This window comes from Solanum pennellii, chromosome 5, assembly GCF_001406875.1.
Source record: "Solanum pennellii chromosome 5, SPENNV200".
Lineage (NCBI taxonomy): Eukaryota > Viridiplantae > Streptophyta > Magnoliopsida > Solanales > Solanaceae > Solanum > Solanum pennellii.
Window position 1 is genome coordinate 20,355,425 of NC_028641.1, and position 16,612 is coordinate 20,372,036.

The following is a 16,612-nucleotide window of genomic DNA, read 5'->3' on the forward strand; positions in this document are numbered from 1 at the left end:
TAATAGGAATAATAATAATAATAATAATAATAATAATAATAATAATAATAATAATGATAATAATAATCATAATAATAATAATAATAATAATAATAATTATAATATTAATAATAATGATAATAATAATAATAATATTATTATTAATAATAATAAAATAATAATAATAATAATATTAATAATAATGATGATAATGATAATAATGATAATAATAATAATAATAATAATAATAATAATAATAATAATAATATTAATAATAATAATAATAATAATGATAATAACAATAATATTAATAATAATGAAATAATAATAATAATAATAATAATGATAATAATAATAATAATAATAATAATAATAATAATAATGATAATAATAATAATAATAATAATAATAATAATAATAATAATAATGACAATAATAATGATAATAATAATAATAATGATAATAATAATAATATTGATAATAAACAATAATAATAATAACAATCTTCTTCTCTCCAAATGCTCTCAGCGCACGTTAGCTTACCGTGAGCCGGACGGTGATAATGGCGAGGGAAAGAGGTAGAGGACGAGGAAGAGGTCGGAAAACACCAATCATGAATGATGGTAGCTCAGCAGAAGCTTGTGTGGAAGCATTAGGGCTACAGGAGCAGGAACAAGCTCAAAAAGAGGAAGCAAGTATGGCAGCTGAGGTAGCACTAAAGTAGCTAGGAGACTGAGCTTATTCACTAAGAACTAATGAGGAAGTGTGTGGGAACTCAGATCTGAAAGGGTTTGAAGACGAAAGTAAAGTTGATGGCAATGGAACAGTAACGAGGAATTAAGAGGATAAGCTAAATGAATAAGAGGGAAATAGAAATGCTGGTACTGAACAGGAACAAAAGAAAGAGACAAATGAATCATTGGTTAATATGTTTAAGAACAATCGAGTAGCAAGCAATGGAATGCAACTATCCTATTTTCCACCACAGGTAGCTAATGGCCAAACGATGGTGCAATTGGAAGAGAAAGAGGTGCAAGAAGAAGAAAAGAAATGGAAGTGTGCTCTCATTGCATATGTGGATGGAGAATTCCCTGGGTACAATACTATGAAGGGATACATAATGATGAACTGGTCAAGTGTGAGTAACCTGAAGTGTTTCTTCATGAGGATGGATACTATTTAATTAAGTTTCAGAAGTTTAGTGACATGATTGTGATTTTGTTCTCTGGGCCATATACTATCAACAATCGACCAATCATCCTGAAACAGTGGTGTCCTGAGTTTGATCTTGGAAGTGAATTCCTAACAGAAATTCCTTTATGGGTGAATTTTCCAAAACTGCCCTTAAACTGTTGGGGTGTGGGATCTTTGAGTAGGCTTGCAAGTGTTATAGGAGTTCCCCTCTTTGCTGATGAATGTACCACAAAGCAAACAAGGATCTCATACGCTAGAATGCTTGTTGAAGTTAATGTTACAAAAGCTATACCTCAGAAGATAGCAGTAGTGGATCCAAATGGGAAGACATTTATGCAAGATGTAGTGTTAGAATGGAGGCCTCAATACTGTGATAGGTGCCAGAAGATAGGGCATCTATGTCAAGTGGAACCTGCACCAAAAGAAGAGATGCTAAAGAGAAGAAGGCCATGGAAAAAAGTAACTCAAACTTGGAAGTATAAACGTCCAATTTCACAAAAAATTGAGCAAGAGAAGATTGATGAACAAAGACAAGAGAACAATCTTAGACCACAGGAAAATAAGCAGGAGGAAGAACAGGAGATAGGAAAGAAACTAGATCAGCAAACACCAAGGAATGATGAGCAGTCTTATGTGGATAGGCAGCTGGACTTGAGTTTAGCTAACTTTCCTATGTTGAAAGCTATACCAACAAGGAATGGTTTTGAGAGTCTCATGCATAAAAAAAAATGGCTTCACTATCTGTTGATAGAGGTGGAGCATCAAAGACTTGTTGATGAAGTGGTTTTTCTGGAATGTGAGGGGTATGAATAAAAGGTATAAGCAGAAGGAGATTAAGCTGAAGTTACAAAAGAATAAATTTAGTTTGGCAGGGTTAATTGAAACAAGAGTTAAAGAGAAAAATATGAAAACAATCCTTAAAGGGATAGCTCCAGGGTGGAAGATGTTACATAATTATACTGATAGTCCTAATGGAAGAAGTTGGTTGGTTTGGGATGATAATTGGTATGAGATTAAGATGATTAATAGCTCAGCTCAATTACTGCATTGTCAGGTTAATGAAAGAAGCAAAGATTATCAGTTTATAGTGACTGTGGTGTATGACTTTAATACAGTTGAACAGAGGAAAAGTTTGTGGCAAGAAATGAAGACAATGTCAAAAAGTATTACTCAACCTTGGCTCATTGTAGGAGATTTTAATGCTATCTTTCTACTAAGGATAGGTTAGATGGAGTTCCTGTTACTAATAATGAGATAAATGATTTTGGTGAATGTGTGAGAGATATGGAGGTTACTGAATTGCAATGGAAAGGCAACTACTATACCTGGACTAACAAGCAGTGTCGGAAAGATAGAATATCAAGCAGAATTGATAGAGCATTTGGAAATGATGAATGGATGGATAAATGGGGACATGTTATTGTAGAATATGGGAATCGAAGCATATCTGATCATAGCTCTATGGTGATACTGTTACAAAAAACTCAGCAACATGGGAAAGTCAGCTTTAAGTTTTTTAATGTATGGATTGAACATGAGAGCTTTATGAAAATGGTGGAGGATATATGGATAAAAGACTATGGAAATAGTATAATGAAGCAAGTTTGGTGTAAATTGATGGACCTTCAGCATGTGCTAAAACAGTTGAATAGAAAAGAGATTAAATATATTGGGAAGCAGATTGAGATGGCTACATTGGAGATTGCAAAAGTCCAAGATCAACTAAATGAGAAAGCTACTGATGAGCTAGTTATGATGGAAAAAGAGTTACTAATCAAGCTTGAAAAATGGTAAATGATAGAAGAAAGTGCTTTGAGGCAGAAGGCAAGGATAAAATGGATTCAATTAGGGGATGCCAACAATAAGTTTTTCAGCTCAGTTATAAAGGAGAGAACTCAAAAGAAACAAATAAGAAATATTCTGTCTTTGAAAGGGAAGATGTTATTTGAGCAACATGACATTCAGAATGAGTTTGTGATGTTCTATAAGAGTCTTATGGGAACTTCAGCTGGCAAACTACCAGCCATTAATGCTTAAGTGATGAAAAGAGGGCCTACTTTAACAAAGCAGCAAGGGTACAATTTGTGTTCTGAAGTAACAGAACAAGAGATTTGTGATGGTTTGAAGTCCATAGGGAATGATAAGGCACCAGGTATAGATGGCTATAATGCTTTCTTTTTTGAACATACTTGGCAGATCATTAAAAAGGATATCATTGAGGTTGTTCAGAGTTTCTTCAGAACAGGCAAGCTATACAAAGCATTCAACTGTACTCTAGTTTCTCTCATTCCAAAAGTTCAGAATCCTAAAATAGTGAAAGAATACAGGCCAATAGCTTGTTGTACTGTGGTGTATAAGATCATCTCCAAAGTGCAAACTAATAGGCTGCATGGAGTGATTCAATGTATCATTTGTGATAGCCAGGCAGGATTTATTCTAGGAAGAAAGATTTCTGATAATATAGTGCTTGCTCATGAGTTGGTTAAAGCTTATACTAGGAAGCATATCTCTCCTAGATGCATGTTGAAGACTGATTTACAGAAGGCTTATGATTCAGTGGAATGGGCGTTTTTGGAGCAAGTAATGTTTGGTTTAGGATTTCCTGAGATGTTTGTGCAATGGATAATGAAATGTGTCAAAACAGTGAACTACTCCATAATAGTTAATGGTCAGATCTCTCAAAGTTTTGAAGCAGCTAAAGGATTGAGACAAGGAGATCCAATGTCTCCTTTTCCTGTTTTCTATAGCTATGGAGTATCTTAGTAGGATCCTTAAAGGTCTTAAGGATGATAAAAAGTTCAAGTATCATCCTAAGTGCTCTAAACTTGATGTCACTCACTTGTGTTTTGCAGATGACCTGTTATTGTTTGCTAGAGGTGATCTTGAGTCTGTTAAAGCCATCCAACTATGTTCTCTCATTTTTCTAAAGCTTCAGGATTACAAGCTAACCTCAATAAAAGTTCAATATATTGTGGAGGTGTGCAGATGGAAGTGAGACAACAGATTGCTCAACAGGTAGGATACAACCTGGAGGAACTGCCTTTCAAATACTTGGGAGTGCCATTGTCATCCAAGAAAATGTCAGTGATGCAATGGTACCCTCTAATTGATAAAATAATGGCAAGAATCAACTCATGGACAACTAGGAAACTATCTTATGTAGGGAGAGCTCAACTTTTGCAGACAATGTTATTTGGTGTTCAATCTTATTGGGCACAATTATTTATCTTTCCAGCTAAGATAATCAAGTTAATTGAGAGTTTGTGTAGAAGTTATCTATGGTCACGAGTTGGACATGTTACTAAGAAAGCTCTAATAGCATGGGAGAGAGTTTGCAGGCCTAAAGTGAAGCTGGTATGGGACTGATAAATATGCAAGTGTGGAATAGAGCAGCAATAGACAAACTCTGTTGCGACTTAGCAAACAAAGAAAACAAGATATGGATCAAATGGATACATGCATACTACTTAAAAGGACAGACTGAATGGCAGAAGAGATATCAAGCAAGCTGGATGATCAGGAAAGTTATGAATGCTAAACACATAGTTGATCAGATTCAACCAAGAAGGGAAAAGGGACGATCAAACAAATTTATGATTATCTAAGAGGGGAGAAGATCAAACCTAAATGGAGATGTTTAATGTTTAAAAATGCAGCAAGAGCAAAAGCTATCTTTACTTTATGGATCATGTTGAATAGGAAGCTAGCAACAGTTGATAGACTTGCTAAATAGGGAATGACACTTGATAAATCTTGTGTCTTGTGCAAAAGTGCAAGTAGTAGTAGTAGTAGTAGTAGTAGTAGTAGTTGTTGTAGTAGCAGTAGTAGCAGTAGCAGTAGTAGCAGTAGTAGTAGTAGTAGTAGTAGCAGCAGTAGTAGTAGTAGTAGTAGTAGTAGAAATAATAATAATATTTATAATAATAATAATAATAATAATAATAATAATAATAATTATAATATTTATAATAATAATAATATTAATAATAATAATATTAATAATAATAATAATATTTATAATAATAATAATATTAATATTAATAATAATAATAATAATAATAATAATAATAATAATAGTAATANAGAAGAAGAAGAAGAAGAAGAAGAAGAAGAAGAAGAAGAAGAAGAAGAAGAAGAAGAAGAAGAAGAAGAAGAAGAAGAAGAAGAAGAAGAAGAAGAAGAAGAAGAAGAAGAAGAAGAAGAAGAAGAAGAAGAAGAAGAAGAAGAAGAAGAAGAAGAAGAAGAAGAAGAAGAAGAAGAAGAAGAAGAAGAAGAAGAAGAAGAAGAAGAAGAAGAAGAAGAAGAAGAAGAAGAAGAAGAAGAAGAAGAAGAAGAAGAAGAAGAAGAAGAAGAAGAAGAAGAAGAAGAAGAAGAAGAAGAAGAAGAAGAAGAAGAAGAAGAAGAAGAAGAAGAAGAAGAAGAAGAAGAAGAAGAAGAAGAAGAAGAAGAAGAAGAAGAAGAAGAAGAAGAAGAAGAAGAAGAAGAAGAAGAAGAAGAAGAAGAAGAAGAAGAAGAAGAAGAAGAAGAAGAAGAAGAAGAAGAAGAAGAAGAAGAAGAAGAAGAAGAAGAAGAAGAAGAAGAAGAAGAAGAAGAAGAAGAAGAAGAAGAAGAAGAAGAAGAAGAAGAAGAAGAAGAAGAAGAAGAAGAAGAAGAAGAAGAAGAAGAAGAAGAAGAAGAAGAAGAAGAAGAAGAAGAAGAAGAAGAAGAAGAAGAAGAAGAAGAAGAAGAAGAAGAAGAAGAAGAAGAAGAAGAAGAAGAAGAAGAAGAAGAAGAAGAAGAAGAAGAAGAAGAAGAAGAAGAAGAAGAAGAAGAAGAAGAAGAAGAAGAAGAAGAAGAAGAAGAAGAAGAAGAAGAAGAAGAAGAAGAAGAAGAAGAAGAAGAAGAAGAAGAAGAAGAAGAAGAAGAAGAAGAAGAAGAAGAAGAAGAAGAAGAAGAAGAAGAAGAAGAAGAAGAAGAAGAAGAAGAAGAAGAAGAAGAAGAAGAAGAAGAAGAAGAAGAAGAAGAAGAAGAAGAAGAAGAAGAAGAAGAAGAAGAAGAAGAAGAAGAAGAAGAAGAAGAAGAAGAAGAAGAAGAAGAAGAAGAAGAAGAAGAAGAAGAAGAAGAAGAAGAAGAAGAAGAAGAAGAAGAAGAAGAAGAAGAAGAAGAAGAAGAAGAAGAAGAAGAAGAAGAAGAAGAAGAAGAAGAAGAAGAAGAAGAAGAAGAAGAAGAAGAAGAAGAAGAAGAAGAAGAAGAAGAAGAAGAAGAAGAAGAAGAAGAAGAAGAAGAAGAAGAAGAAGAAGAAGAAGAAGAAGAAGAAGAAGAAGAAGAAGAAGAAGAAGAAGAAGAAGAAGAAGAAGAAGAAGAAGAAGAAGAAGAAGAAGAAGAAGAAGAAGAAGAAAAGAAAATAAATTCTCAAAGATCCATAAACAAATCTGTAAAGTTGTCTATAAATATAAAATCATATATAACCCCAGAAGAAAGGAGAAGGTTTTACTATACCTTAGAAGGACTCAAAAAGGATAAACTACAAAAACTAGGCGAAAAACGTCGATTTGGGTGCGTTCAAGGAGCGCCGCACTAGACTAGTTGGTTTGAGGCACCTTTCTGGCGCAATGCAAGCGCGCCGCCCAGGCTTCTTGGCGCAGATGGGGCGGGCTGTGCCTTGTGCTACCCAGATGCACCTGAACGTTTTTATTCTCTCGTTTCTAGTTCTAAATTGCCTAAACCTCTATGGTTCTATTTCCAAACCCTTAGAATCATTAATACCTTCAATACCTAGTACATCTAACTCGAAAAACAACTTGGAATTTACGAATCAAGATCAATGGGTATTCAAACAACTCAACCAATAGGGATTCGACAAGATTCATCAAGAATTCACTTCTAATCATATAAGCAATTCCAAAACCACTAGATTGAAACAAGTTTGTTGTTTTGATGAATTAACCCAACACGAAGGATCTCGCATTCCTTGATAGTGATCACTCCTGACAAATTCCATTCGCAAATCCTTGATATTCTTGGTGAATTCTTGATTTTTCTCCATTTCTTTCTTCTTTTCTCTTTTCTCCAAGCCCTAAGTGTAAAGTTAAACTTTTTAATATGAATAAAACTGGTTTTTACCCCAAATAATTCCCTTAAACGAAATAGTAAATTAATTGGTGATAAGACTAGTTTGCCCTTCCTTAAATCCGGATTGGTACCTTCCTCACTATCCAACTTCCGATTGGCAAATCTTTCTCATACCATGTTGAAAATGAGCAAACTTGACAGCGTTGGGAAGATTTGCTTTTAACCCAACTCAAGACGAAGAAACTTATTCAATGGTCACCTCTAACCGCTTTTGGTCCCAAATCTTTGCGGTTGTCCAAGGGATTTCCAACTATATCAAGAACTACCTCTAACTCATCCTCAACTAGAAGTTATGGACGTTTGAAAATGACTAAAACTCACTTTTTAAACTTGGAAAATTTTCTGGATCTCTCCTTTTCTTTCCAAAATGAATATTTTTAGTTTCTTATCTTATTCCTAGCTAATTCAAATTTCTGAGATGTTACAAGATCTCCTGCTTGGGAACATTCATCCTTGAATGAGATTTTTCTTTCACTAAGCTATGAATAGTAACCTCAAGTTTAGCATTCAATAATCAAAAGAAAGTAACAACAAGCTTAATCATAGTTTATAAAGTACTAAAAAGATAATTAGTACCATGATATACATTCTCTCCGGATTCAAAGAGATGTAGATATCTCTTCTTTATATCCTCCTCAGCTTACCAAGTCCCGTCTTAAACAAATTGATTCCTTCAAAGAACCTTGACTATCACAACCTCCTTTGTTCTCAACCTGCGAACTTGACAATCTAAAATCCAAACAGGAATCTCTTCATAGGATAAGCTATCCTTAATCCCAACATTTTCAATTGGTAAAATCAATGAAGGATCACCCATGCACTTCTTCAACATTGAGATATTCTATAAGGACTAATATACCTAGGATTAAGTTTCACCTTCTTACCAAACCTCATAACACCCTTCATGGGTGAAACTTTCAGATACACCCAATCATCTACCTCAAACTCCAACGGCCTTCTCCTAACATCTGTGTAGGAATTTTGACGACTCTATGCCGTTTTCAATCTCTCTTGAATCACAATCATCCTATCCATGGCTTGGTGACCTAGATATTGTAATATCAACCCCGCTTCACAAACTTTGACCTACTCAATAAGAGATCTGCATTTTCTCCCATAAAGAGCTGCATATGGAGGCAATTGGATGCTCGAATGATAACTGTTGTTGTAACGAACTTAATGAGAGGAAGGTGCTCATTCCAATTCCCCTTGAAATCAATCACACAAGACCTCAACATATATTCTAAGGTTTGGATGCTACACTTTGCTTGCCTATCTATTTGAGGATGAAAAATAGTGCTTAAGCTCAAGTTTGAACCCAAACCTTTCTGGAAAGACTTGCAAAACTGAACAGTAAACTATGCACATCAATGTGAAGTGATCGAAACTGGGACTCCATAAAGTCTCACCACCTGTTGAATATATAACTAAGCATAATCCTCTGTCGAATGAGTAGTTTTACGGGCAAAAAGTGGGCTGATTTTTTCATTCTATCGACAATTACCTAAATTGAATCATGTTGCCTTAGAGACCTTGGCAAGCCTATGATGAAGTCCATATTAATCATCTCCCACTTCCATTTGGGATATCTATATTAAGAGTCAACCCTCCAGGCCTTTGGTGTTCTACTTTCATTTGCTAGAAGTTCAGGCACTTTGTAACAAACTTAGCAATATCCTTCTTCATGCCTTCCCACCAATATACCTCTCTCAAATCGCTGTAAATCTTTGTGGAACCAGGATGAATGGAATACCAAGAACTTTGAGCCTCCTCTATGATCCTCTCTTAAAGTGCATCCACCCTAGGTACACACAATCTTCCTTGATATTTCAGCACACCATCTCCCCTTGTTCAAAAGCTAATAATCTTTGCTTAAGAACATTTGCTTTAAAATAAACAAGAATGTGGTCTTGGTCTTGCTTCTCTTCCATTCTAACACTAATGATGACTCCACCCCATAGGTCACCACTTTCCTCCTCCCTTGGAATCCATAAGTCTAACTCATAGGCGTGCACGCATGTGCAAAACTTAAGCTAACTCCCTCTTTTATACCCCAACATGGGCGGTACACCCTTGGATAACCTGCTTAAAGCATCAACAACTACTTAACCTTACCTGGGTGGTAAAGGATACTCATGTCATAATCCTTGAGTAATTCTAACCACCTCTTATGTATGAGATTGAGCTCTTTCTGTGTTAACACATATTGTAGGCTCTTGTGATTAGTGAATATAACAACATAAACAACATAAAAGTAGTGACGCCATATATTCAAGGAAAAAACTACAGTAGCCAACTCTAAGTCATGGGTTGGGTAATTCCTCTAGTGAACCTTCAACTTTCTTGACGCATAACCTATACTTTTCCATTTTGCATTAACACACAGCCCAACCCAACTCTATATGCATCACAATACACCACAAAACCTAAAGTACCTTCTGATAAGGTCAAAACAGAGGCAGTACTCAACCTCTTCTTCAATTCTTGAATGCTTTATACACAAGCTTTAGACCATGGAAATTTAACTGTCGTCTGAGTCAACTTGGTCAAGAGAGATGAAATAGCTGAAAACCCCTCAATAAACATTCTATAGTAGCCAGCCAAACTGAAGAAACTCCTTATATTTGGTGGAGACGTTGGTCTAGGCCAACTCAAAACTGCTTCTATCTTTTAGATATCAACTCTAATTCCATCACCAAAAACTATGTGGCACAACAATGCCACAATCTTAAGCCAAAACTCACACTTGAAGAACTTGACATATAACTCCTTATATTTCAAAGTTTGAAGGACTATTCTGAGGTGACTAGCATGATCTTCTTCATTTCTTGAATAGAATAGTATGTCATCAATGAAGACGATAACAAATATATCAAAATAAGGCTTGAAGAATCTTTTCATAGGATCTATGATCGCTATGGTTCCTTGGTCAACCCAAATGACATGACCAAAAAATCATAATGCTTACATCTGGTTCTAAAAGCTAGCTTCGGAATATCACTCTCCCTAACCTTTAACTAATGGTAGCCAGGATCAATTTTTGAGAAACAGGTGGCACCTGAAAGTGATAAAAAAGATCATCTATCCTTGGAAGAGGATACTTATTCTTTATAGTAACCTTATTCAATTGGCGGTAGTATATACACATCCTAAGGGAAATATATTTTTCTTGTAAACTAGACCGGAGCACCCAAATGTGAGACACTTAGTCAAATGAAACCTTTATCTAACTGATCCTTCAGTTGCTCTTTCAACTCTTTTAACTCTGCTGGTGCCATTCTATATGGAGAAATAGAGATAGGACGAGTATCTGGAATGATGTCTATGCCAAAGTCTATTTTCCTCTCAAGAGAGACCAATAAAATGTCTTAATGGTGTGTGCTATGAAATCCATTATGTCTGTCCCCATGATCTGCAAATATCCTTGTATGTTTGGGTTGGTGATCACCCACGTTTTCACTTATTTAACAATATACTTGTTTCTATTGTGACACTTTTCCAAGACTACCTGCATTGATGTTTCAAGTTGAGGAAGAGTGTCACATCAGGGGAGCACCGCTAGACGTAACGGCATTGTCGTCGTCATCGAGGACTAAGACTAGACTCTTAGTTTACATCATTACAGGCATAGGTTAAAATTGTGGAAAATCTTAGAACATTTTAACTACTTCTACATTGAGGTTTACTTAGACCTCTCGGTTACACATAATATTTCATAGCGAGTACACATAGACCCTTCGTTTAGGAAGAATACATAATCTTCTACTTTTATTGCACACACACACACACACCCCATACATATCGATATATATATACATATATATATGTATATATATATATATACATATATATATATATACATATATATATATATATACACACACACACACACACACACACACACACATATATATATATATATATGTATATAACATAGTCTTAAAACCAGATGTCTCATCTCATAACCATCTAAACAAGAGTATAACAATTGGGCATGACCCATACATCAATAAAATAAATGCCACATATAGGCTATACAATCTTTAGTATTCAAATGAATCAACATAGTCTTTAAGGCCAGTCAATATCTAAAGCTAGAAAATGGCATTGTCCTCGAAGAGGAGAGGACCTACCCAACTTGGAGAGTGAGAATTTCAAGTCTTCCTTCAATAGTCGTCAGAATCCCTTCAATAACCAGAACCTAAAATTTTGGGGAAAAGGGAGAAAACGCTGTTAGCACATCACTTGTACTAAGTATAGGACCATATGCATATACACATAAATCATGCTAAAAAGGACATTTCATTAAATTATCCAATTTACCAGGAGAAGCCTTATGCACATTCAATAACCCATACGAATCAATAAGACATATTCATTAAGTCAAGATCATGTACCTCACAAGACCAACCCTACTAAGTCTAGTAAAACCAACATGCATATCTACATAATTACGCACATAATCAAGACAACTCTATCATAAAGTTATAATACCAACAAGCATGTATAAGAGATCATAGCATCATAATCAATGAAATACCGTCACTAATACACCCCTATTAAGTCGACTAGTGCAATGTCCAGGTAAGGCCCCACAACCTCACTCAACCATTGGGCGTGGACTGGGAAAAAGTAACAGCTAAAGGAAAGCTAAAAGGTATTGGCGAAGAAGTAATGGAGGATCTGATATAGATTGAAAAGAGGGAAAGCTAAGCTAGCTAACGAAAGGGTTGAGATTCGCCTCGCCCTAGTACACCAACCAGGAAGAAAGATTTTGTGCTTTTCCCCTTTCCACCAAACCAGAACTTCGATTCTTAATCGACATAGGTTTTTCTTTTTGTGTAATTGAATTGGATGGGCGTCCCATACCTTCTGCCTGTCTCATATGTGTGGAACCTGGTCTTTTTCGGTTCCAGCCTCTCCCTCGTATACATAGGGTAGGTAGGGCTGGGACTGGTACATGAATAGAATTCCTTGCTTACACTTTCTTTCTACTGGTTGGCTTACCCTGTATTTCAAGAGTAAATACCGCAGTGAGGAATAGAGGTTTCTCTGTTTGTTTGGTCTAAACTCAACAAGAAGAAAAATCAGTGCTCAACTTTACATATTAGATCATTATACTTTAACAATAGACCATAGACATATATAAGTGAAACCAATTTAATATAGTGTCATCAATATGTAAGATTATCATATACATATCATTTACATTTATAAGCATATACATACATAAGAACATCCTTCTAAGACTTCCCTTAAGGCTAACTAGTGCAATGTATAGGTAGAGTCCCATACCCCTACCTAGACTAAGTCAAACCTCTCAAGTTATCCTAATTAGAGTCCATTTTATTACTTCATTTGACTTTAAGGAACATCTTGCCTTAACCGACATAGACCACATGAGCTAATGTGGAACCCGGTGTCATGGAAACCTACACCGAAGGAAGGTGAAATACTTGCAAAGGTAGTACCAAAACATGAACATAGCATCTAAGAGGATATACTAGCTAGTATTCCTAAGGGGGCAACATGGTTCAAGAACTAGGAGATACAGTTAGGACCCTATTTATTCTACATGCATTATAGTTTCCAATCTCGTGAGTACCATAGTGAGCCTACCTTCCCTATGTGGGAAGGGACACTCCTCACTCTAGTTCATTGGGTGCTAATCTAGAGTCCCTTTTGAAATGTCATTAATATATCTATTAAACATCATAGCTTAATGTAGGTTATAGGGTCTACCCATTATATGATCATCATCATCATATCTTGATAAGAATTGCATGAGTATTATCCTTTCATCACAATTCATACATGTAAGGTTAGCACATTTACATAATCACATCATGATAAGGCACACTGATAAGTTACCACCATCCCTATAACATTTACATCTTAGCCAACGACTCACAATCCATAGTTCAAGACATTTAAATCCAACATCAAACCAACCCATCAATCTTAACATAAGGTATACTTCAACAAAACATCATCATTAAATCACACGTAATCATTATTAAAGTAAGGAATAAAGATCACAAGACTTACCCAATCTCCTTCACAATTCCATCATAGAGGTCTTACCATCAAACCTACAATTCAACCCAACAATGGGTGTAATATAATAACACAATAATAATTAACAAATAATGAAGTCAATCGAATCACTACAAAACAATTCATCACTAGTTCATAGCCTAGGATAAAAGACTTAGGTCAAGTTCATGATCTACTTCACAACCTAGGTCAATTACTCAAGAACTAGCATAATTTGATTACAATACATAACAATCTACTCATAATTGACATTAAAACAATATATAATATTAATTCACACATTAACAAAGATAATTGTATCAATACTACACAATTCAAGTCAAGATCACAACCTACGGTTAAGGGAAAAAATCATCTTCAACCAACTAGGTCAAATCATCAAAAAGAAGTATAATGTAATAATATTACTTATTAATTTACTCATAATAACCAAAATAAATCATACACAAGGAAACTCACAACATTAATTTCGTATTGGAAGAAATTCCACTTAGAACTCAACTTTTTGAAATCAATTTTGGAGGAACCCTTTGGAGAAAGAGATCCCAAAGGTGAAAGTAATGTCATACCTTACTAATTGATGAAGTTTGATATAGAAAATTCATATTTTTCAGCCCTATTAACCCTTATTTGCTAAGTTTTCAACGGGGTTTCTTTGGGAGAGAGAAAGAAGAAAGAAGGAAGAACAATTTGGGTTTGGGAAATTATGAGGGTTAGGTTAGATTAATAAGGCTAGGGTCTTCATATATAGGTCATTAAATAACTTAATTAGACCTCACTTAATCCCTATCTAATTAACTAATCACCTAACGTCCACGCCCCATTTTCAATCGATGGCCAATGGACCAACCGTCCTATTGGTCCATCGTTTTGGTCAGAGAGTTGACAAAACGATTTTGGCTAATTATTCATCGATGGAGGCATAGACTCCCCATCGATTTACCAACGGATCGCCGCATGCACTCGTCGATGGACACTGCCTTTTGGCAGGTTTTGCCAAATTGCAAGGGTCCTCCTCAAGGGCCCTTGGTTGGTCCTTGGGGATTCGTACCCATACTTTTCAACTATAAATTAACTCTAATACGTGTTAGACAACTTAACATCAAATTTCATCATTTTATGACTCCTAAAACTTAGTCAAATAAGCTAAGGCACGCTAGCACCTCTTGAACTAGTATTCGAACGTCATGGACGTTCCTTGATGTTTTGATTCTAAAACTTCATAAATGACTGATATACATTATAATTGACCTTAAAACAGTGACACAACCTTTAGACACTCATTTTAGGCTCTAGATTAGGATTTAGACTTCCGGAGTATTACACTATCCCCTCCTTAGGAACATTCATCCCCGAATGACACTAAAATTCTTTACAAGGAAGGAATAGACTAAAGACTAGCAGCCTAACCAACAAAAACACATTAAATATGAGTTACAACAACAATCATGGCATTTACATATATCAATCCAAACTTCAATCACTATCATTAAGGAGTCACTTATGGTGAAACTCAAACTATCAACATGTGCAATATCAATTCATAAAGACTCACCATATCAAAATGCACAACGTATCTCAAAAAAATTAAAGTTGACAATTTTCAAATCTATAGGCATAACTTCACTGTAATTCACTATAACATTAACATTTTTGCAAAACTTCACCAAAAATCAAAACAAATTCAAGTTTAGTCATTATTTTCATTTTTAGCAAGAAAAACTAACCTTAGTTATCAAATAGATGAGGGTAACGGGACTTCATGTAGGCTTCGGCCTCCCATGTTACACCCTCAACTAGGTGATTCTTCCATTACACCTTTACGGAAGCCACATCTTTATTCCTTAGCTTCTTTACTTGTCTATCAAGGATTTGAATCGAAAACTCCTCATAGGAAGAATGGAGTAAGGATCACCAATACACTTCTTAAGCATCGAAACATGAAACATCGGATGAACCGAAGCCAATTCACTAGGAAACATCAACTCATATGCAACCTTGCCAATCCTTTGCAAAATTTTATAGGGATCTACATAATGAGGACTCAACTTCCCTTTCTTGTCAAATCTAACCACCCTTTCATAGGCGAAATTTTTAGATACAGCTTATCAACTTCTTCAAACTCTAAATTTGTTCTCCTATGTTCGGCTAAGACTTTTGCTGGCTATAGGCTGTTTCCAACCGGTTTCATATAATATGAACCTTCTCCAAAGTCTTATAAATCAAATTGGGACCCAAAAGTGAAGATTCACCTACTTCAAACCATAAAATTGGAGATCTACATCTCGTACCGTACAATGCTTATTAAGGAGCCATAGATAAAGATAAATGGTAACTATTGTTGTGAGAAAACTCAACCAAAGGCAAGTGCTTATCCCAATATACCTTGAAATCAATTATACAAGATCTAAGAATATCCTCAAGGGTTTGAATTGTACATTCCGCTTGACCATCCATTTGAGGATGAAAAATGGTGCTTGACTTCACCTTGGTACCCAACCCTTTTGGGAAAGACCTCCAAAACCTAGATGTGAATTTTGCACCCCTATCCAATATGATGAATAACGGAATACCATCGAGACACACAATCTCATATATGAAGATCCTTGCATAATCCTCCGCCATGTAAGTGGACTTGATGGGAACAAAATGAGTAGATTTGGTCAACCTATCGACAAACACCCATATGGAGTTATATTGCTTATGTGTCCGAGGCAAACCTACCATATAATCCATATTAATGTCTTCCCACTTCCAAGTAGGGACTTTCCATAAACGACATAGACCACATGAGCTAATGTGGAATCCGGTGTCATGGAACTCTACACCGGAGGAAGGCAGACTACTTGCCTAGGTAGGACAAAAACATGAACATAGCAACTACGTGGATCCACTAGCTAGTATTTCTTTTGGGGGCAACATAGTTCATGAACTAGTAGATATAGTTGGTACCCTCTTTATGATATATGCATTATAGTCTTTAATCTCAATAGTACATTAGTGATCCTATCGTTCCTATGTGGGAAGGGACACTCCTCACTCTAGTTCACTCAGTGCTAAGATAGAGTCCCTTTTGAAATGTCTTTGTTAATCATCACAACTTAATGTTGGTCATAGGGCCTATCCCTATTATACTCATAATTATCATGTCTCAATAAGAATTGCATGAGTATAGTCCTTTGATTACAATTCATATTGGTGGGGTTAACACATTTACATAATAACATCATGATAAGGCACATTGGTAACCTATCACTATCCTTATAACATTTAC

At 35.3% G+C, this 16,612-nt stretch overlaps 1 pseudogene; it reads left to right on the plus strand.

Moving 5' to 3' along the window:
- The window catches only part of LOC114077147, a 1,742-nt pseudogene extending 1,311 nt beyond the window's left edge, over positions 1 to 431 (plus strand).
- The last annotated feature ends 16,181 nt before the right edge of the window (positions 432 to 16,612 follow it).